The sequence below is a fragment of the Bombus huntii genome, chromosome 14 (assembly GCF_024542735.1).
Source record: "Bombus huntii isolate Logan2020A chromosome 14, iyBomHunt1.1, whole genome shotgun sequence".
Classification (NCBI taxonomy): Eukaryota; Metazoa; Arthropoda; class Insecta; order Hymenoptera; family Apidae; genus Bombus; species Bombus huntii.
In genome coordinates this window covers 7,660,696-7,683,708 of record NC_066251.1, presented here as the reverse complement: position 1 = coordinate 7,683,708, position 23,013 = coordinate 7,660,696, and the positions used below count along the sequence as shown (strand labels likewise).

Genomic DNA, 23,013 nt, shown 5'->3' with positions numbered 1-23,013 from the left:
TCTCCGCAAATGCTTCTTAATGTCATGGCATACATTACCAGTAAATGGCGATGAATTTCCATAGGCATAATGTTTTCCAGGGTTAAAAACCCGATCACTGTTGTTTGAACCTCGTTGACGTCGCATTCATATTCAAACTCGCCTTAAACGACACTGTTCGTGACTGCGTCAAGCAAATGTATTAAAACTTGGTATGTTTATAAAGGAGGGATGTAGCTATAAAACCACTGCTCACGCAGAAATGTTTAACTCTTCTCATTGTCGAGATATGCGCATTACTTATCAGCCGGTCCTCGTAATCTTACATTAGAGAATCTTATAATAATAATTAAGAACTATATTCAGAGTCTCATAAAGTACGAATATGTACTCTGTACATAATTTTATTATATACATTTATTATATATACGATAAAAATATATATATTACATTATTGAGAATCGTATTCTATATATTCCATGTATTTATGAATAAATGAGTTCAATGTGGATTCTAAGCACGAAGTGCTTTCCTTCGAATTTTAATCCAATCGCGTCGTCTTTCATCCGAATCGATAGTTTAATTCTCAATTTCCTACGATTACCAAATCACGAGAGAATATTACCATTTAAACATTAGAATTAAACTTCAGATAGCAAGATTGAAATTTGTGGAAAGAGGAAAGGGAATAAAAATTTTGAACGTCTGGAGAATCGATTAATTAAATGCACTGTGGAAAATATTTAAAGAAACATAAACGATCGAAGCAGACTGTCATTAAAACGTTATGGAAAGTTGAATGAAGGATTCGCGCCGGGGAGCTGGTAATCCGTCGATTAGGATTATCCAAGGATTACCTTCCTTTCCCCATCTGTTCCTGTTCTTTCTTCTCAAGGAATAAACGCGATTGCTATTCGAATCGTCTCGTCTTCTTCCACTTCACGACTGTAAATTCCGTTGTTCCACAGAGCTCGTAAATTCACGAGGATTTTCATCCTTACGCGAATCCGTTACGTATTTTCTCCTCTTTCTCCTATTTTCTTCGTCCTTTTCCTTTTCTTCCTCATTCTTCTTTGCGTGAGGTTGCAGCAAGGAAATTGACTTGCCTGTGCAACACCATCTCTTCCTTTACATCTAAATTAGTTCCATATGACGCTTCTGTGAAAATGTACTTTCTGTATTTCGGGAAATACGCTAGAAAAGCGGAGAAATAAATCTGGATATTTGTTTGTACCTTGTTTCTGGATTTTATTGTATAATGACGTTTTAAATCCTGTTACTGTGACTTGTTTAACATATTAACAACCTTTGGATACAAATTTAGTTTTTTTCGGATTTGGCTGAAATTATTATATGGTAGCTATGGGAATTGAATTAGCAGGGGCTTTCAAAATTGTTAACTAGCTTTGGACGAAAACAGTAGCTGATGTTAATTTTAAAATAGCTTCTAAATATATAAACTTCAATTTTTTATGTCTCTTTTCTTGAAATAGTTCGTACTGCGAAAATCAGATATTTCGAATATAACTCTTCTTTCGTGTTGAACAAACAGTCCAATTACTTTCCCTGATAAAATGTGCACATAAACAAATACATATTTTACTTGATTTTATTCAATATTTATAATGTCAGGTTCCCAAAATTTTCTATATTAGTATCAATACTATGAAATATTAATATCTTTTTAGACACATATAAATTCAGATTTTTTTCATACTCATCTCCTAAATTAACTACGGAAAGCTTTTAATGGCAACGAAAATTAAATTGGTACGAGCTCTTAAAATTATTAACAGCTCTAAATGGTCCAAACACAACGCCTGCGATTAATTTCATACCAGCTTCGCATCTAAATTTTAAATCTCCTTGTCCTCGAAACAATGCGCTTTGTAGCCATGAGAATTTCAAATTTCAAAAATTCAGATTTGCCGAATGTCAGACACTATACATATACCTATATATCTAAAAACAATTTAATTGCTTTTCCTGATAGAAAATAAAAATGAAAAACTACATTTACGAGGTCATAGATCTACTTTTTTTTTTTTTCTAGTCGATGAGAATCATCGGATACGAGGCAAAGATCGCCCAGGGAAATAACAGTGTTGAGTAAACAGTGGTATGATGAAATTCGCGGACACTATTACTAGCTGAAATGAAAATGCGTCCGTGCGCGGAAATCCATGTCGTAAAGCTCTCCGCGTTGAAAAACCAAACAGAAAACGAGATATTTTTGCGATAAACCGGCAAAATACGGCCTCGAATACAAATTGGGTTTCTGAAATAGCATCTCGCCGTGACAGAACGTCGTTCCGACGTTCCACTTCAGTGTCCTGGTCCAATATCGCGATTAAAATTTTAAGTGATTTCGTGATCGAAAATAAGTAACATCGCATGACCGTCTAATGATCACCTTTTTAAAGATATCAATGAAAACTCACGGAGAAGAATAATCCCGGACTTTTAATATTCAATTATTAATTATCTATGTGACCATCGAAAATATTATCTCAATTTTGTTGATTTTTTGACTTTGATGTAATTTAGTGGCTGAAGGGATTTTTATTATATCTTTTTTAATATATTAGTTTAATATAACTATTATAATATATGTATTATTATAATTATTTTAAACAGTCTTTCAACTATAGATAACAAATTCATGAAGTCTTGTGAAAAAGCCAACGGCATAATATATTTAAATACGTGATTTACAATATTTTAATATCTGTTCTATTTAAAATAGTAAGAAAAAATTCAGTTGGAAGAAAATTATTATATTAGAATTGTTGCACTGTCGTACAATACTCTTTCATTCAATGTTTTAACTAGGTACACTTATCCCAAAAAAAGAAAAAAAAGGAATTAAAAATGTCAGAAGAAAGCTAGTTGCAGAGAAAATTGTTCTACCACTGATTCGGATACAAGGATAAGTTTGACTATCCTCTCCTTTCGCTCGACATACATTTCCTCCGGAGTAAGGGTAATCGTTCCGCTTCGTCAGGTGAAACCGTGCATCCCGAAGAGGATTGAAAATCCTCAAATTCTCCGTGTCCTGCACACACGGAATGTAACCGAGAAAAAACGGAGAGAATCTTTCCAATTTCGCATGCCTTTCTGCTACGTGGATTATCCTGATATTCCACGGCCGATTCAGAAAAAGACGAAACGTTGTTCTTTCACGACAAACATCCCTGCATTTAGTCCGAGGTATGCAGACGAGAAAATAAAATCGATTCTTTTCTTTTTTTGAAATATCTACTATTTTTCCAATATTCGGTTTTCTTTTGTTCCTTAACCTTCACAATGGAGATTAACGGAATTGTTGAAATAATTAATTTATAATTTTTCTTTAAAAGGGTGAATTCTTAGGAATTTCAATGATTTTTTGTAAAAGTTTGTTCCTCTTCTAGTGTTACATACATTCTCATATAATTCTCATTTTGGTTGCTTTGGCACAAATTGTATGTTTTTAGCAGTAGATTAATGTTAAAATAACAATGAAAACAGGGAAGCAGTTTTTTGGGCCAAAGAGTAAATTATAAAGAACGTAGGTTAAATAAAAAAATGCGGAAAATCTTCGAGCAAGCAACAGCTGTTTTTTGGAGGCTCTAATTAATGGCAGTGTAATTAGCTCTTTCATTTGGTTAATTAGGAAATTAAAAGGTCTCTTCACTTTCTGATTTTTCTTTCCAGCTGTTAATATGGCAGATATTTGAGAAAGTCTGTAAATGTGTTACATTATAAAGAACAGAGAATGTCATTAAAATCTTAAGCGTAATTGAATAAAAAAATTGATCTCGGTGGTTCTTTGATAAATTGAATCTCCAGCATGATTGGGAAAGTTATCTTTTTCGCGGTTTCAGCCGTGAACTCTCTTCTTGATTTGCTTTTCGTTGCTTCGTGGTAAAAGTCCATCGTTTCGAAAAGGTGGAATCCGTTCACGATATGGTGCGAGCTGTCGTTTTCGTGACCGAACAGATACGTGACCATTGCCAGCAAGCTTCGCGTTGGCCGCACATTGTCGATTATTTTTATCGTTATTGCCACGTTCTTCCTTTGGATTACACGTATAACCCTGATTCTGCTGTGTAGCCGAATAGAAATTGAATTAAATTTTACGGTGCATTGAGGATCTCTTCCTCCAAGAGACTATAGTGTTATGGTAGTTGTATGGTAGACGAGGATGTGGTGCCAGTCAATTTTTTGCAATTTATCTAGTAATCGAGGGATATGCTTATTGAAACTTTATTGTGATTCTGCTAGATTGCACTAAAATTTATTCGTTTGGCAAAGCTCACGGTTTTATACTAGAATCGAATTAAATTTACAGTATATTGGAGGTCTCCAGTTGTGTGTGTGGGTGTGAAATACAGAGAGAATTTAATTTTAGATAAATAAATAACAAAATATTGTCTATGAAATTTTTTATACAGCGGACAATAAACTAATAAATTGGTAATAAAATTGCTCAATTTTTACGATATAGCCCAGCATTATAGACGCCACAATTTTATTCGAGGACTTTTGTAAACAAAATTTATTTCAATTTCCGCCAAAGAGATGGCAATCACAGATTTTACAAAAATTGCTTACAATTATTTACAAAAATTTTATAAAAGTCTAATTACTTAATTACTATATAACTAATTAATTAATTTAATAATTTATAAAATATTTCGGTATTTGAAATATCCACTTTTCGATACGGTAACAGTTCTCGTAAAAATTCCACTAAGATAAAAAATAGTAAATCCATTCCCTTAACAATCGAGAGTTAAAATAAATATTTCATTAAAAATTGTTCGCGCATGCAATGACGTGGTAATATTTCTAAGGGTTTGAAACTTTTTAGGGGGACTAAACAAAAATCGTTCGAAACGTTGCCATTAGAGATTCTAGAGGAATATTAAGCGAAGATGGAGGTAAAGTGAAAACCGGGGACAAAGTAAACGCAGACAAATCGTATGCACGGTGGATAGAGAAGGTGAAAGAGATAGAAGGGGTAGAGTAGAGGAAAGTGGTTACCCGGAAGTAAGCCTACAAACACGTGGCATTGTGATCGGTTCACGTTCTGTCGAATTCGTTTTCGAAAAAGCAGAGAACGCGCACGGTTGAATGCGAGAAACGGAACCGACAGAATGGCTCTGTTGTACACTGGAGGACTCTCTTTCTCTCTCTCGTAATACTAAATCAATATCTGGCGGTGGGGTAGCTTGGTCTATAGGGTGTTTCGAAAGCAAGCGATGTGTCACGTATCGAACAACAATTGACAACGTTCTATTACGAACAGAAAATCGAAGAGCAAAAATACTTGCTATAATAACATAAACATATGTACATAACTAAAAATCGAAAGAAATATTATTAAAGGGCTAGATGTATTAAATATTCAGCGTATCGATGTATTATTTTTTCATTTATTGTACAAAAAGTTCTTTATGGATGATCGTAATACGAAAAATAAAGGGCTACGTAACGTAAAAATGGTTTATAAACGATAAATGAAATAATAAAACGATAGGAAAATAAAATAAAATTAGACGGAAATAAACCTAAAAGTATGTAACTTGTCTGCCAAATGCCGGCATATGGTGTCAAAGTGCATGATTAATATTTAATCAAAAATCAAACAATCAACTTATGCAAATTATATATAGAATTTCAATATCTTAATAATTAATTATCACCTATTTGTTAGGAAAATCGTAAGGCAAGATATTAATGAATCTTTGGAAATAGTTTCGATATATAATATATGCATATGATATATGTAGAGGGTTAATAATAAAATGAGCCAGATATTCGGTATACCTATAGTATGATTTGGAGTATGAATTCAAACTTTAGTTCGTTACCGTGTATATACATTTATATTGGTACATCTAATAACTTTGAAACTGTCAGTGTTTTCGAAAGTCACATTTCTATGGGAAAACGGGGGAGGATAGGGTGAGTCACGAAATTGTCCCTCGCGTCTCATTGTTAACGACACGTGGACTAGTTTCTGCAAAGTAATGCGGAGAATGAATTTTGTTCATCAGTTCTATCTAATAAATCAATTTCGCGCATTTATATTACGCGTTTATTCACAAAGAACGAATGCAAATGACGCGTGGCAGATGATGAATCTTCCTGGATATTAATTGATAGCCGACAACTCTAAATACCTTTATTACTTTTTAATGAGGGAGGAACACATTAACACGTTAATCGAATATATTCCACAATGTGAAATTATGAATTATTCGTTGTGTTGATTGGTAATTTCTCTTCCTCTCGTTGATATTAAATTTACTTGAAAATTGAAAATTATCGAATCTTTTACTAAATTGAAAAACATAATATTACAAAGATTATAATACTTAACGTTCCGATTATCAAACCTTCGTTTATTTAAATATCATGCCATTCTCGTGACATAAATTGCATTTATTCGATTCAATAAAAATAGATTGCGACTTGACAAAGAATATTATTGTCGATTCGACCTTCGGCTTCAAGTCTTCCGATTGAAAATCGATCGGTCTTTCAATAAAGCAACAGTTGCTCGAACGAAGATATTATGTTTCACTGTTTTTCATTAGCTGCGTAAAACGAAATGTTAACAAAAAGAATTTTGAGAAATAGTCTCGACACGTAGCATATGACGTGTCACATACTTTCATCAGCGTTATTAAAGCATCGTATCGTCCATGTTAACGCAAACATAGCTTTATAACGTTAATAGAATAACAGAAAGATCCCCGGAACTTGAGAGGAAACTGATAAGTTCCTAAGCAAAGGGACGAACGAGTAGGGAATCATCGACAGAGGGAAAGAATGGTAGTGTAAGGGTCGTGTGTTCGTCACGTGTTGAGTGTTGCATGGCTCCATTCAACGCCTCTGATACATACGTCCCTGACGGATCGTGCCCGACAACCATATTGTCGGATCTAGATTCTTAAACAAGAAATAAATGTATTGTTGCCTTCTTAACATTTCAACGTTACTTCTGTCTCTATGATTGACTATTTATAAGCGAATTTTATTTCCTTGTGAGAAGATAATTTTCTTACAATTGGAAAGTATTCGAAAGTTGAATAACATTAACTAATACAAAAAATTAATATATATTAATCTTCCATAACCTGATTTTTTCTCTGTTCATGAGATCGGAAACTGTGATTGATTACAGTTTATTAATCTGATATTAGAAACAGATTCTAATGACTATTATTAATGAGTTGCTCGATGAGAAAGCAATGTTAAAATAACATGAAAAATACAGACTACCCAGTAATTATCAAGTCATTTGCTATTACAGAGGCTCGACTAAATGAAAAAAAGGAGATCACAGTTTATCTCTCATTGCAATAAAGCAATGTTATGTCTTGAAATTAGGCTCTATAAATTTGAAGACGAATTTCCAGAAATGTTGACTGTATCAAGTATAATTTATATGACAGTTCATTTCATCGAGGTTGTAAGAAAGGCCGAAACACAGACCCATTAAAAACATAAGCGAAAAGGGGAAGATTTGGCCAATAGCGGAGCTGTATGCCGCAAATATTTCGTGGGGACACCCTGTATTAGAGATACTTGGTATTCGCAGCAAGTACTCTTAGCCACCCTCCTCATGCTCGTGCAGTTAGTCACCCTGTTCCACCCTCGATTTTCCAACCACCCTCGCCATCGAATATAGGGTGACTCGAAAACACGAATGAAACGAACGTCAAGTCGGAAAAGTAGACTGGCTCCGCCGGAAATTCGATGGTGATTGCAGCACGATTGGAAACGAGACGAAAAAATCGCGAAAAACGATTCTGCCTGCTCGTAATTCACAAATCAATCGTCAACGCTCTTTTAACACACGATAAATCCAGGGCGATCGTTTTGATAAAAGCTGATATCTCCGTTGGGTTGCTTGAAACGTATCGAAATTCAGGAAAGATTTCAGGATATGGTGTCTTTATAGAATTAGCATATCATGTTTCCCAAAATAAGACGTAAAATCCTCTTCACCGAATGCTCGAGCGAAGTTTCTATTTTTCCCCCAAAAGAAATTCTAGAAACCTGATACACCCCTAGAATCGTCACTCTTTCTTTCTGGGGCAAATTTCTGGCTTTCCTCTTTTTATTCAGAAAACTCGTCGTTCGGAGACCGCCTTAGAAGGAGGTTAAACGAGTCTTAGGGAAATTTCAGGAAAGCACTGATCTCATCCCTCGCATGACCCACCCTCGGCGCACTTAGTCATTCTCCCCTAACCTCGTTTCTACTCCAAAGGTATAGGACCAAACGAAAGGGCGGCTATCCTGGTGAAACAGAGAGGGACCAGAGAGAAAGGAGAGAAAGTAAAGGAGAGTCGGTGTCTGGTGTAATGCATTGCGAGAAAATACGATATCCGGTGGATTCCCCGGTGTTTTCTCTCCTTCTCTTCCATTTTCCTTTCTTCCTGGGGCTGCTTTTCCTTCGTTTCATTTCGTTCAAGAGTTACGTCAGGCTTTCGCCAGCGTCTCGCTAGAGTTACGCAAAGTGATAGAACAGAGGATATTGCGTCTGACGAGAAAAGTAATAAACGTGACGAACGTACGAACTCAAATGCTTTCGTTGTTGTACAAATGTCGTACGTTTATTGCTTTCGCTTCGAATTAATCGGTGATCGATGGACGATCTAATTGGCATCGACCGTTGAGTAGTTTTAATTATTCCACGATTGATAGGGTTTTGCAAATGAGCTTGCAATTTCTTCCTTTGGAAATGAATCGGTTACTATTGTACCTTTACAGTTCGAGGAGCATTTGACATTTTAACGTAATTGATTTATGTTCGATATAAACTCGTTTCAAAATTCGAAAATACATTATTTGGACGAATTTTTAGATTTTGCTGATTGTTAACTTAATCTACAGCGGTTTCAAAAAGCTATTGGTACACCGCTTTATAGTATTTATCGTAACATTTACGTACTAATTAATTGAAATTATTCAGATATATTAAATCTCGTATGACTACAAAAATTTCATACCATACAAGCGAAATGTAGAACCTGAATAAAGAAAACTAAAGTAATTTTTATAACCACTGTATGTTGCTATGTTTCTAAAAACTTAAAATACGGTTTATAGGCTAGAACTGAGAAAAATTGAACAAAATAATGTGTAGGATGTAGTATGATATAACACCGTTAGAATCATGCAATATCTAAAATGTTATCTCTATAATATCCTAGTAACTTAAATCACAGTAGAACAGTAGTCTTCTGAGAGTGGAAATCGAGGATATCATCTGAAAGGTGTTTACTGCATCGATATTTTCGCAGGAACAGAAGCTCGTAATTGCAGGAATAAATCGCGCATAGACAATTAAAGCGGAGGAGGGATTCTAATTGACGATAAAAGGGAAAAGACTATCACCGAACGATCGATATCTTCATTACGATCGAGCTTAGCTCGCTGCAAGGGCTTTATTTTGCTTCTGTCTCGCGATAAATTAATTCACTATCGAACGATTAAATTTGTCGTTAAGCCGTCGAAGCATTCGAAGCTGTTCAGTCTCGGCAATCTGAGCTTTTGCACAATTAGAAAGTTTTATTTCGTTTTGTCGTATCTTTCTTTTTTTATTATTTTATTCTCGAGTAATTATTTACGATTCTTATAGAAATCGAGAAAAATCGCAGATCCACTTGATTCTGCCTTATGTCCTTTATCTCATCTTCTTCCTGCGGAACGCATTATCTTCACAGAATATGAGAAAAGTACAAAATGCAAATAAAATACTTCTCTATAGAAAGTATGCTCTTATAAAGACTGTAATCCTTATTGAAAAAATTCCGAATCGGTAACGGTATTATAACTTCTTCGAAGTTGAACGTTTTAATTGAAAATAATTTCCATAATGTTCGCTATAACACGTTAATTTTGCAGAAAATTTAAATTTCAAATAGAGATAGCCAGAAGAAAAATGTTTCAGATATCACTTAGGCGTAAAAAGGAGAAATCGCATGTATCAATTTCTTATACATATATGATATATAACGTACGATATATATTTTATATATCGGTTGATATTACACCTTAAATATATAAAAATCTATATAGCACTGAAGTCGACTAAAAGGTTATAACAATCAACGACAAAAATCCTGAAAACTTTCTGAAGAACTTGACACTTCCACTAATTCAATATAATCAACGATCCACGATAGAATCGTTCAGGTACCGAACCATAGAATGATTGATCGCATATTTCCTCATAAAAGGCAAAATTACAGAAGGTATCCCTCATAAGGAACGAAACGTTCCCTTTCGAGGACAGTTGCGATATTTGCCAAGTAATTTTCGACGTGCAGGTGTTCAACGCCCGAAACGAGGGTTCAGGGCAGTTTTTCACGAATCTTGAACAAGAGAGACCCACGTGGCTTACGTATCGGGCTCATGGTGGCCCTGAAGGCAGCAGGTGGTGCCTCGTAGGTTCACCTGGACCTTTCAGATTTTAGGCGTTTCCGAGTTCATAAATAACCAATCTCTCCCTCCCTCCCCCCTCAATGGCTCACTTCTATACGAATAACCATTTCCACGAGATTCCCCATGTGAAACGTATCGGTATTAATCCATTTGCCATACCTCCGTCCTGGAATTTATCGAACTAGTTAATCCCCGAAATGAGCGCAATGTGAATTAACGACACGCGAAGTTACTTTCGACTGCGCTAGGATATTGTTACTTTTCCGTTTGTTTCCCACGGGAAACCAGCCTCGCTTTTTTCTTCCTCGTTTCAAATTGAATCTCATGGTTCTTCGTTTAATCCGTTCTAGGAGGATTTAACGAAATAGGAATCGAACGTTTCTTATTTCTTGGTGTTTTGTTCGCAATATGGGACAATCTTCTGGACAAATAGCCAATTACCGGGAAAGAGAAATTTCTTTTTTTTTTTTACTTCTCTAACGATTTCCATTTACGTGTAGAATCCGTGGAGACTTTCGTTTACTTGTCTTTCGCTTTCCAAAGTGTCTTAATCATGGTGAAAATGTTGCTTTTTAGATTATGCGTAGGTATGCACTTTCTTCACGAAACTTTCTTTCGATCGTCAACGAGGATTTCTTTTCCGTTTGATGTGTTGCTTGGTTTCAATTTAGAATTATTGCACATTACCGCGTGTGGAGGAGAAACCATTTATTTAACTTCCACTTAATATACAGAGTGTTTCTAAACTGATACTAAGACAAAAGAAATTTACGCGAAGAAATAACTCGAATGTATACGTACAACGACATGACAGTTGGTCTAACAGATATCAGTACAATGTGTACGTATATCGCTGTTCAGATTTGTTACATCGGACTTTTATCAGTACATTATGTTTGTAGTAAAAAATGAACAGTATAAGATATAATTGTTGTACGTTTGAATGCAAATTTGAACGGTAGTGTTTAATATTACTAATAGGTTTTTGTTATAGTATATTCAAATATTAATTGCTGCAGCTCGTCAAATTTATTGATCAAATTTTGATTTTAACAGCTTAAATATCATCAATATAAAATATCACTTTTGTTCGCTGTTAGAACAAAGATTCACGAGTAATGCTGCAAAATGTCCCCATATTTCATTCCATCTTACTGTACGTACATGTAGCACCGATTCGGAAACTCTCCATAATACATTTCCTCGTACTTAGGCGCGATTCACAAGCAACCAACCAGTATTTCTAAGACGTTCCATGCATACAGACTGCAGACTGTTATCTCTGGTGGTGACGAGGAAATCGAGCGTGGGTGGTTCGCAAGTGCGTGAAACGTGTCAGGCCTCGTAGTACACCTTGATGTTATTCATAGGTGGCAAAGTTGCTTTCATACCTACCATCATGGCAATACGACGCTTGCATATCGTCCTCCGGATACAAGCTGTATCTCGGGACTATGCAGATGCTCGCGAGCAAACGGACTTTCTCGTCTTGGCTGCCTCCCGGTTTTTACTGTGAAACGACAGCTGCTCCTCGAAGCCTTGTACCATTTGCTACGGGAGGCGAAGGGTCCTGGGCTTGTTTTCTGTGGGCAACGCTTAACAAGCCCATCTGGAGATCGTAGTCTTCTCCTCGTTTAAAGAGAAACAGAGAGAGAGAGAGGAAGCCACGTTCCACGGCACTGATAGCCTTTAAGGATACGCATCGATTCCTAGTTTCCTTCATTTTGGAGAAACAGAGGCATGCCAGGATCTTGGAAGCTTCTGTTTTAGTGTCAATAAATTATAATTAATAATATAATTCTGAAATTTTGAAATATTATTTTAGGATATCGATGGCTTTTTAGGATTTATATTCCTATGTACGGTATATCGGTTTATCGATTCCTGTTTTTTTTTTGCTTTTTGGAGTAGGGTCTTAGAAGCTTCTATTTTACAGTCGATAAACGAAAATTCATCGCTGTGTTCGATTGGGATTACTTAGTTTCTAAATTCGGAAGTACCGTTATGGTGTCTCATATCGGTTCCTGATTTCTCATTTTTGGAGGAAAGAATCTTGGAAGCTCCTGTTTCCGTTTCGGTAAGCTAGTTTTTCCAGCCCTAGATTTACTTTTCAAATTTAGTTTTTCTCTGGATGTCACGTTCTAAACTACTTATAATCCATAAGCATACGTGTCTGTCCTCCCAGTTTTCTTTTCGGAAAATAATCAATGCATTCGTTTTGATCTTATACCAAAGATTTTCCTCAAAATATTCAAAGTCTTTTTTGTTTATTGAAACGAGAGCAAGATTAGGAAAATAGGGTTTATGACTAGGTATGGTTAGGAAAAGACCTTTAGTAGTAATTTTTTTTACTTAAGCAATATACATCCTCCGAATATCATGGAAAACTGAATTTCAGTGAAATTAATGTTCTATTAGCATAATGAGATAGGTTAACTATGATTCTGGTGGTAAGATCAGTCGATAATGTATTTTGAATTTACAGCTTCTCTCGGGAGAACGAGCATATCGATTTATGTATGGGTGGTTTCGAACATTTCACAGTGTTCTGTATAATTTGTAGGTACATAAATACGAAAGCACTTAAATTCACAAAGCCATCGATATCGTGTTCTCTTCTCCTATGCCGATATTTACTGTCCCACTAAATGTTTCTCATAAACTTTATTGCCTCTTGTCTCGTGTCGGCCCGCTATTACTGGTTAAAGATGCGTGAAAATTCCCCGATAAATGTCAGGACAGACGTTCCTATATTATTATCCTTTTAATCTGTTAAGTTTATCATTTCGCAATCATTTATTCCGATTAACACAAGATGAAACATTCAGAAGGACTACTTAGTGTTAAATTGTTCTTAAAGTTATGAAGTTTCAAATTGACACGCTATGAATTTTAGCAACTTTTGTACCAGATATATTTTACCATATTGGTAGCATTCATCTAGTCTACATATGGCATGTATCATGTTTATTTATTAATTTTATTAAATATGAAGACAATTTTTTAAATCATAGTGTATTTTTATACTTCTTATACTGTACATTGTCTTTTGTCCGGCTATACAATTGGCATAAAAAATATGCGTACAGTACTTTAACAAAATTACTGTGGAATAACGTTCAGTAACAAAGTTTTAACAGATGAAAGATATATACACATTCTAACAAATCTCCAGAATAATTTTCAAGCAAAGTGCGATATCTATGCGATACCTGTTTTTGTTGTGAAAATATTAATGAATATCTAGCACGTGGTAAAATTATAGGTGTAATAATATATTGCATAAAATATATTCTACAGCTACCGCTTCATAGGATAAAATGTACATAGATATTTTAAAAAATAATCTGCATCAAAGAGCAGAAAAAAATGGTTTGAAAGACAATTTCATGCTGATGCAAGATAACGATCGAAAGCATTATGCTATTAATACGCGAGCGTGGATCCTGTAAAATGTTCGGAAACACTTAAGAACACTTCCACAGTCTCCAGATATAAACATTATTGAAAATATATGGGAGCACCAATCCGAAACAAAATAAACGGAGTCACCATATTTCATCAAACAATGATTTAAAGAGCGCTCTTTAAAAAGAATGGACGAATATCGCAAGTAGAATATTCATCAAGTTGATAAATTCCATGCCACGACGGCTTCAAGCGATAATAAAATCAAAATAAAATTAAAATAAGATATTAGATAGGTCTTATTAGCTTTCTTCATTAAATTGTAATTGTGCGAATACGTATTACGCATATATGTTTGTCATTTTTTAAATATTTGTTAATACTTTCGCAAAGGATACATGTAGCTCATCTTTCTTTTTTATGAAAATTATTCTGCATTTTTTTGCATACGATGCATTTTTATTTGTTAAAATGTCGTTAACAAAATTGAAATTAATTACTATACGAATATTTTTTACGCTGACTGTATATTTATATTCATGAAACTACATTGTGCACAAAAATTCGCAGTCTGATTCTAACGCATTTATAGCGTTACACCGAAGCTAAACAAAAAGTAGAAATACATTTATACAGTATGTACGCAAATAATAAAAAGAAATGCAGGTACAACACGCAAGAAATTTCATTAAAGGCCATGGCGGATCGATCGTCTGACAGCAGTCGACAACCACGGGGGTTAGAGCAGACACAAAGGGGATAAGAAATTCGCGAAAGCTGATTCCCGCTGTTGTCGAAAGTCCAAAGACACGAACAGTCGGACGAAGGATATACGCGCAGTGCATTATTCAAGTCCGAGCCACCCTTTTCTTTCTCTTCTATTTTTTTTTCTCCTACCACCCCCTAAAGTCTTGGTCCGATCCTTCTTCTGGCGAATTCTCCGTTTTTGAAGCTCTCTTTCGTACAGAATTTCAGCAGCTTATTGGAAAAGCATTGGCTCCGAGCTGGCATCGCGCCTCCTTGCCACTTTCCACTCGAGATAAGGGTTGGAGAGAAGGCCATGGAGGTCGAGAGGGCTCGAGCAGCTTGAGAATTAGCGGAGGGTCTTGCGGTACTGATAACGCAAATCGTATTGACGAAGGAATTAGTTGCACCATGGAACATTTGATGCCTACCAATCTGTTTGCTGCGAATTGTTATATATTCAAGTGACCTTACATTTTTTTTCAAATATTTTTTATCCTTACATTAATATCAGAGGATCTTTTTTTATTCCTATATTAATATCATATTAACATTATTGGATTTACGAGTAGTAATGAATTATTTTTAGGAGCCATAAATTAAGCTCAACTCTATAAATTAAAGGATACAGGAAAGTGATGATGTTAGAAATGCCGTTTTTTAAATTTACTTCAAAATTTACTATCATTTATGTCATCCTCTTAAGATAAATGAATTTATGGAAGTAACTCATTTGTGTCTCGAGAGGTGAACGTTAATTGTGTGGTACTCGCTAATAACCTCGTAGTTGATGCGACTATAAATAACAAGAAAGAAGAAGAAGATTAATTATGTAATTGTATAATGAAATTAAGTTTGGCTCCAGAGAAACTCATATACGAGTTATCGAGTCTGTAAGCAAATCTTTGAAATTCTCTTCACAAGCGTTGCAAAAAAAAGTCTCTTCTCAAAACAGAGATTAATGGGAAAAATTGACAAATTGGGAGGGAAGTATGCCACAGAGAAACAACAGCATCAATTTTTGATAACGGTGAAACATGAGCGAATGCTATTTTTTATTCATCTTATCATGCCTCATATTTTGCGTTTTTCCCGAGTTCCGACTCTTATTTCGATGAAAATATTTGTTCTCTGATAAAAAAAAAGTGTCGCGTTGAAATGGTATGTGTCAAGCAATTTTGGATAAACAAATTACTAAACGTTTGAAAATAAAGTAACACAAAGCTAACTTCATTCTTTCTTTCTGTTTCAGGTACGTATTTGCAGTATCTCTTTAAAGAAAGCTATATGTACAGAGTTCAAGTTCCAAGAAGCTGACAGCACGCTCTAAATACGCACACGGTGAGTGTGATCTATTCACGAAGTTTCAGTTCAATGAAAAAAAAAAAAAAAAAAGAAAAATTAAGTTTTTCCTCCCATCCTTCAACATACGAGATTCAAAAGTATAATACACGTAGAACGAATTGCACTAAAGCACAGCAAACTCTCTTTTAGAAGAAAAAATAGCCTAGTTAAGCAGATTAACCCATTTAGTAATTAAAGAAACAAGGTAACTCATAAAAACACGTAACATCTATATTTCCGATAAAATAATTTATTTTCTCCAAAATCGTTCGCCTTCGTTAAAAACACACCACATGATACCCGCATTTATTAAAATTAAAACCAGCATATCCGAAGTGAATACATTTTTATAAAATGTTAAGCTTATACGCTCGCTAAAATTAGAATTGACCTACGCGAAGTGAATACGTTTTTACAAATTTTTTATCTGAATACATCTTTCATGACTCCAATGTTTAAAAGTGTTCTCGGCCAAGGAATGACCCAGTTAGCAGATTGAAGGAAGCAAAGGAAAATGAAATAAAAGAATCGTATGTATACATATGTACCTACATACTTGTACGTGAATTCTCGCGATGGTATAACACGCAAGTTGCAATGCGTAGAAACATAATGCATGTCGTATGAAGAGAATGATCAGGGGAAACAATGGCCGCCATTCGATCCGCGGTATCGTCGTTACATTAACACTAGAGAGAGAGAAAAAAAAAATGTATACCAGAGGCGCGAATGAAATGTTCCGTATGTACATTCGTGAATGCAAGCTGACACGGGTGTGCACCCACAATAATGTATTGTTTGGCGTCAGGTAGTGGATATCGTGAACCGGTCTCGGCTCAGGTGTTTGGTGTTCTGCAATGTTATTCCGCTCCTCTTCTCTTTTCTATCAATTTCTTTCTCTTTCGCTCACACATAGATACGCACATACTTTACATTTCCCTTCTCCTTTTTCTCCACTTTTCTGTTTTGTTACGAGATATTTACCTTCGGTCGGTTTTTAAAACCGGAACATCTGCGCCTCAAAGAGGGAAACGAGTGCGACTCAGTTTAATTAAAATCCGCGAGTATTCATCGTGGCTTTTATATTAAAGATACTTTCTAGCTTCCCTAATTGCACGCCAACGTCGTTAATCAAATACTGTGCTCGCTGGTACGGTCGTTAACGCGGCAGCTACTGTGTTCTATATGAATAGTTTCTTGTTGTGTATTTTTTTTAGTTACGATAGAAAAGTTACTTGGAACTGCGAAAATACGTGCTTCCCAGAGTCATTATATGTAGAGCGATGATTTTGGATAATTGGTACGTTCTTGGGAAAATAGCGGGTTAATAGAGACGTTTTCTGTATTTATCAAGTCTTTCGTTCGTACTTCTTAGTGGAAAATGAAAATGCAGTACCATATGAGTGACAGTCGCAGTGAAGTCACATTCTCAACCTGCATATTAAGTAATCTGTGTATCATCCTTTCACTTTTACTTTGATGATGATACCCAATATTTTATTGTCACCCTAGCACTAATCCCACGATGCAATTAGTCCCAACTTCTATTACCTCATCATCCCCAGGCTTTCATTTCTGCCGCAACAATAATTCCCAATTACCATAAATCCTAACTTCAATTCCCTAATAAGTCCCCAATTACCATAAATGCTACCCTCAAGAAATATTCATTGAAATCTTTCTAAAATCAAATGCATTCATCAATGTCTCCGTCAGGCCGCTAAAATCCTTTGACAGCCCGTTCATCCACTGATTATTTATGTGTATTGTTGTCATATTATACTTAGTTCTAACATTTTTTATATTTGAAGCAGATATTTATATTTTATATTAAAAGCAGAAGACAAGCGTATTCACATTTTAGCTTCACTTGGAAATCTGTCGTCAAATGTCAATTATTGTGTTTGAAAGCATATAGAAATTTCTGAGAGCCGAGTTAAATAACAAAAATTTTCACTGGACAAGTTCAAAAATATTACTCTTATATGATTCATCATCAAACATGTTCGAGTTTGAATATTCAAAAGAAATTTATCGTTACATTTATTTTCTTCTTAGTACAATCATTATTTTTCTGACAAAATACCTATGTATCGAATACGTAACATGTTGAGTGTACGTAATATGGGACATATCGGTGATACTGTTACTGATGTTGATGATACGGAACTACACTTATTTTATGGCGGCAATTACGAAAGAGACAATAATTGTGAGAAATGAGTGCAATGTATTTGCTGTTTTCATTGGGATCACGAAGAATGTGTGTCAGGTGCGTCATTCGTGCGTTCAGCATGCGAAAGACAGAAACTTAACATAATATAATATCAGTTAGAAAAATGGAAGATATTTCCCTATCTGTCTTTTTTATTTAAATAAATATTCCTATATACATATTCCTAGGTGTTTCTGTCCATCGCTTGATTTAATTCTTTTTTATATTTGTTTACCACCACTTTAAGACATTTAAACCTTCTGTATAGCTAACTACTAACGCACAAATATCTATTACTTTTGTCGTGTTTTAAGGTCAGTTTCACTGGAGAAGAAGGCTGTTTCTCTATTTGACAAGCTTTTAAAATCAAGTGTTGCATATTAGTCGCAGTTACTCTATAGTAATCCTCTGATAATATATGCGCTCGTATCATTCACCGAAATACATTCGTTGAAATCCCTATACCCTTCTCTCGTACACGACTGGAATAAAAACCGGGGCGAATAATAACGATAATAACGGTTGTAATAATAGCTCGGTGCGGCGAAGTCGTTGCTTACTATCTGACAGCAGGCGGTGGTAACCCCGGCACGATCGAGCCGTAGCTCGGGGGCTCGTGAAACGAGGGGACTTCCCCCCACCACGTGAAGGCCCGACGCAGGGCCCAGCCAGGTCGACCGACACCGTTCGAGTCTCGCCTCCGCTATCCTCAGTTCTCGACGAACCGGTGTTCGAACCGCGTTATCGTGTGTTCCACACGTCGAAACGTTTCACACGCGTGCGAATGTGTATCTGTTGTTTCGATATATTTTGTTATCTTCTCGAAGATTTTTTTTTCTTTTATCAGTGAGTTGGACGATTTATTGGTGTGTCTGCACGCTGTTTGCTAGTGGAATCGATTTACTTTTCCCGATTCGATCGTTTTTCGTATGAAAAAGGTATGTATGTACGCGCTGCGAAAATAGAAATAAAACATATACGTATAGGAAGCGATGAAGGTTCGAGAGCTTTGAAAAAGGTCTCCGTGGCGTGATGTAAAGCGCGTATTTTAACGGAGAGAAAGAGAGGGGCATATAGAGGGGATTCCAATTAATCTTCCTAACGGAATTTGGCTCGGAGCAACGGCGTTGTATCGTTGCCGGGACAGGATTTTTCCATGGTTCGTTTGCTCGAATTCTTCGCCTGAAATTACCGTCCTACGCGTACGCTGCGCGCGTTACCGGATAATAAAATATTGCTCAAACCGAAGCGAGTGAATCTCTCACGACGCGTGAGAGTTTTCAGAGAGTTTATATTTTCGTTCTCTGATTTTATTTCCTTCCTTCGCTCTTTTCTTCTTTTTTTCGGCTACCTTCAACTGGTGTCATTGGATTATGGGTGATCATAGCACGCGTACTTTGAGTGTATCCGCGTGTAATAAAATATTGCTCGAATTGAAGTGACTCAGTGAGAGTTTTGATAGAGTTTTGATTTGTGTCCTCTGTTTTTGTTCTCTCTCTCTCTCTCTCTCTCTCTTTCTCTCTCTGCTAATCGGTAACTGGTATCGAACTGGATTATAGGTGATCATAACATTGCGCGTAAGATTTGTGTGACGCGTTTAATTTTAGTAGATTTATTGTACACGGTGTTTCGTTGATATCGTATTCGATTTGTCCTAGGAATTTTCATATAAACATCAGATACTCCTTTCTAAGATGTAATCTCTTCCTGTTTGAAGCTTCATACAAAAAGCTGTCGTACTAGAATTACGAGCAGTGTCATCATGTTTCTGTCTTTTATTAGAAGTAAATAATAGATGGTAGTAGAAATTACACAATTTTTGAGAACCGAACTTTCAACGTTATTCACGTGCAAAATGTATTATTGGCAATATTGATAAACGTGGTTTATGCTTGATTGACCTCAGTCAATATTGCAGAAAGCTTTTATGTGTTTTCTATTAGCAAACAGTAGCAATTAAAGCTAATTTCATTGGAATATTCGTGTCATCAGTAAATTTAATAGAAAGTGGCGACGAGTGTTTGCATGTGGAAGGAATTTTTGGAATCATTTTTTGTGAGAGGGATTTATCTTAAAGAATGTTTCAAGAAAAGTAAATCTATTTGCGAGGATAAAAGTCTTTTTTCTCTTCTCAAGTATAAGTGAAATATTTGACGTAGAAATGTTCTGCGTATCTTTGTTTTTACAAATGGCACAGTGGTATTTCAGGAAGGTGAAAATTTCGTGAATAAGCTGTGTCGTTGAGTTTCCCCTCTCTGTGTATACGTGTAATCCAAGTGCAAACGTAGGCGTTCTACTCGTGTGTCTTAAACTCGTTTCGAATTGTATATCGTGAACGAGTATCTTCGGCGAAATGGTTCTTTAAAGTCAGCCTCTGGAATAACCTTAATCGAAAGCCTTTAAAGATAATGATGTGCAATCATTCTGTGTTTGTAAAATATGGCATGTTTTTATTAGTAATTTGTTGCAAGCGAAGTAATTTCGTAAGTTTCGAAGTATAAATAATTGATGGATTCGGTGAAAAAGTGACGAAATCTTTAACTTGTCCAGGGACGAATTTTTTAAAAAAGGAAGACAGAACAAAATTTACAATTATGAACAAAATACCAAAAAATATTTTGCAACGCATTGGGAATTGCATCTTTTGGAACAATGTTTGAATTAAACGAAACCTAAATATTCACATACTGTGTCTGTTAAACGACACAGATATTAATAAATATTTTGAAATATCTAGCGACAATAGTGTGCACATATGTAATCATTGGTATCTCTGTATCATCTGGAATCATATTTCAACTAAACAAAACTTAAATATACACACAACGTTCCAGTATTATTCAAGAGTTTAATTCGAGAAATCTCTGTATAAAATTAAACTTATTTTAATTACTTATAGTTAACTCTTTCAATAATAATATTCATAAAAGTTTTAAAATATCTAACAAGTTCCCAGTTACATACTATCGTTTTTAGAAAAAAAAATGTACTCGTACAATTTTTTCTCTGAATTCTTAAATCAAATTTCTAACTATCGATTCAAATTTGCTAACTATGAGTTTATAGCAAAAGATACATTTTTCGATTGTTTTGCCATTGTACGATAAATCGATGCACCAAATACACAACCTTGCTTATCCACTCTGGTTACACAGAAGACGTATCGGAAATGCTGAGTTTTATATTTGCCCCGGGCAAATATTAGTCGAATATGAGAATGTTTGCAGTCTCATGCATTGGGACAAACTCAGGCGGATTTGTTTGAGAGTTGGACGCGTTTTACGAGATGTCGTGTAATTCCTGTTTAATTTCATAATATTTATCGTGATACGTCGGAACAAATCTCAGCTCGAATATTTGCGATCGTTCCATCCGATGCTAGTTTGAGGAAATTTACTGCACGGAAACAAGTACAAATTGATGTAGAAATTGCGGAATCTCGAAACTATAGTAAGCTCATTCCGTAAACAATTTCATCTCTTATATTGCATTTTGAATATCTGAGATAAAATCATATGATAACGAGGCTCACAGGTAGCAGATTTAAAGAAATAACGAATAGCATTGATAGAGAAATGATCGATATCAATAGATTGCTAAATTAGAATGAAAGAATAAATTAATACTTGAACAAATTTGCATTTACTTCGATCGTTACGCTAAAATACTATAAAAAGAGATACAAACAGACAATTCCCAAGCAGTAACCAAATATTTTGCGCCATAACTTTATTAATTTTTCAAGAGGGAAACCAAACAACTTCAAATAATAAACTATTCATCGATGAATATAATATAATATAATAATAATTTTATCAATAAAATTTTCTACCTTCTAAACTTAAATATATAAATATTTATGGAATTACTTAATAAGTGAATTTATTTATTGATAAATACATATTGATATTTTCTTCTTTTCGAGCAGATGCACGGGATAGAGTTACTCGAATGTTTACTTTATTTCGATCGATTTCAATCTTGTTACCAGGATTAACAATGAGATTTTTTTTAATCAATGAAAACCGAACGGTACCACTGCAATCTCGTCGAAACTGGCTCTCGAGGATTTGGTTACGCCCCGATACGTTTTAACACCATGACATGAATCGTGCTCGCTTGTGAAACGTTATTATTTACGGTCCACTTCAACCTAGAAATCTTCTTTTCGGAACAGCTGAGTCCCTGCGATGACAAAGGAAGAGATACCGGAATTTTTAGGTTAACTGGCGGTATTGTGCAATAGTAAGGAAACTCTCAGTCGGCATATTCCAATTATCGCGGATAATGGAGACATTAAGACGACAGAATCGTTTGAAATGATATAAAGGGGTCTTTAGGTTAAAATGTTTTTATTATTCCACATAATAAAAGAGAGAAATTTATTCTGAGATATTGCACAATATTGAAAAATCTTTTCTAGTGAAGATATTCTTATTGTACTGGATGAGAGATATGAATATGGCAAAATTGAAATTAATCTGGAATATTAGATATACATCAATATACAATTTTTATATTAAGATATTCTAATTAATTTAATAATTGTTTCATAAAAAGGGAAGAGTAATGGAAGTGTCATTCTAATTTGAAATTATTTCACGATTTAGGTAAAAATATTTTCGTAAATGTTTAGTTTTCTTCCAGTAGCGCAATATTAAGAAGTAGACGCGAATATAAACAGAAGTTTGGTAATTCGAAACTTCCAGTTAATGCACATGTACCTGATGAGTTTCTAAACTCATTTTTTTTTTTCAAAAACGAAACCTTAAACGAAAAAATGTCATTCCTCCTTTCTGACTTATTTTTGCATGTAGAATCATCACCCGACCTATCATGTACCCCCTATATTTATGGAAAGATCAACTATGTTAATT

The 23,013-nt window shown here is 35.0% G+C and overlaps 1 protein-coding gene across 19 annotated transcripts in view; it reads left to right on the top strand.

The window, feature by feature from the left end:
• LOC126872768 (kazrin) overlaps positions 1 to 23,013 on the top strand; it is a 139,450-nt gene that overhangs the window by 33,950 nt on the left and 82,487 nt on the right. The window contains exon 3 of one of the 19 annotated variants that reach the window (XM_050632920.1): positions 15,830 to 15,918. The exons of 17 other annotated variants lie outside the window; for them this stretch is intronic. The gene's annotated coding sequence lies outside the window, so the exon portion shown is untranslated. Of the gene's footprint in view, positions 1 to 15,829; positions 15,919 to 18,844; positions 19,075 to 23,013 lie in introns of those variants that run through there. One more of the 19 variants, XM_050632910.1, reaches the window with a different exon arrangement.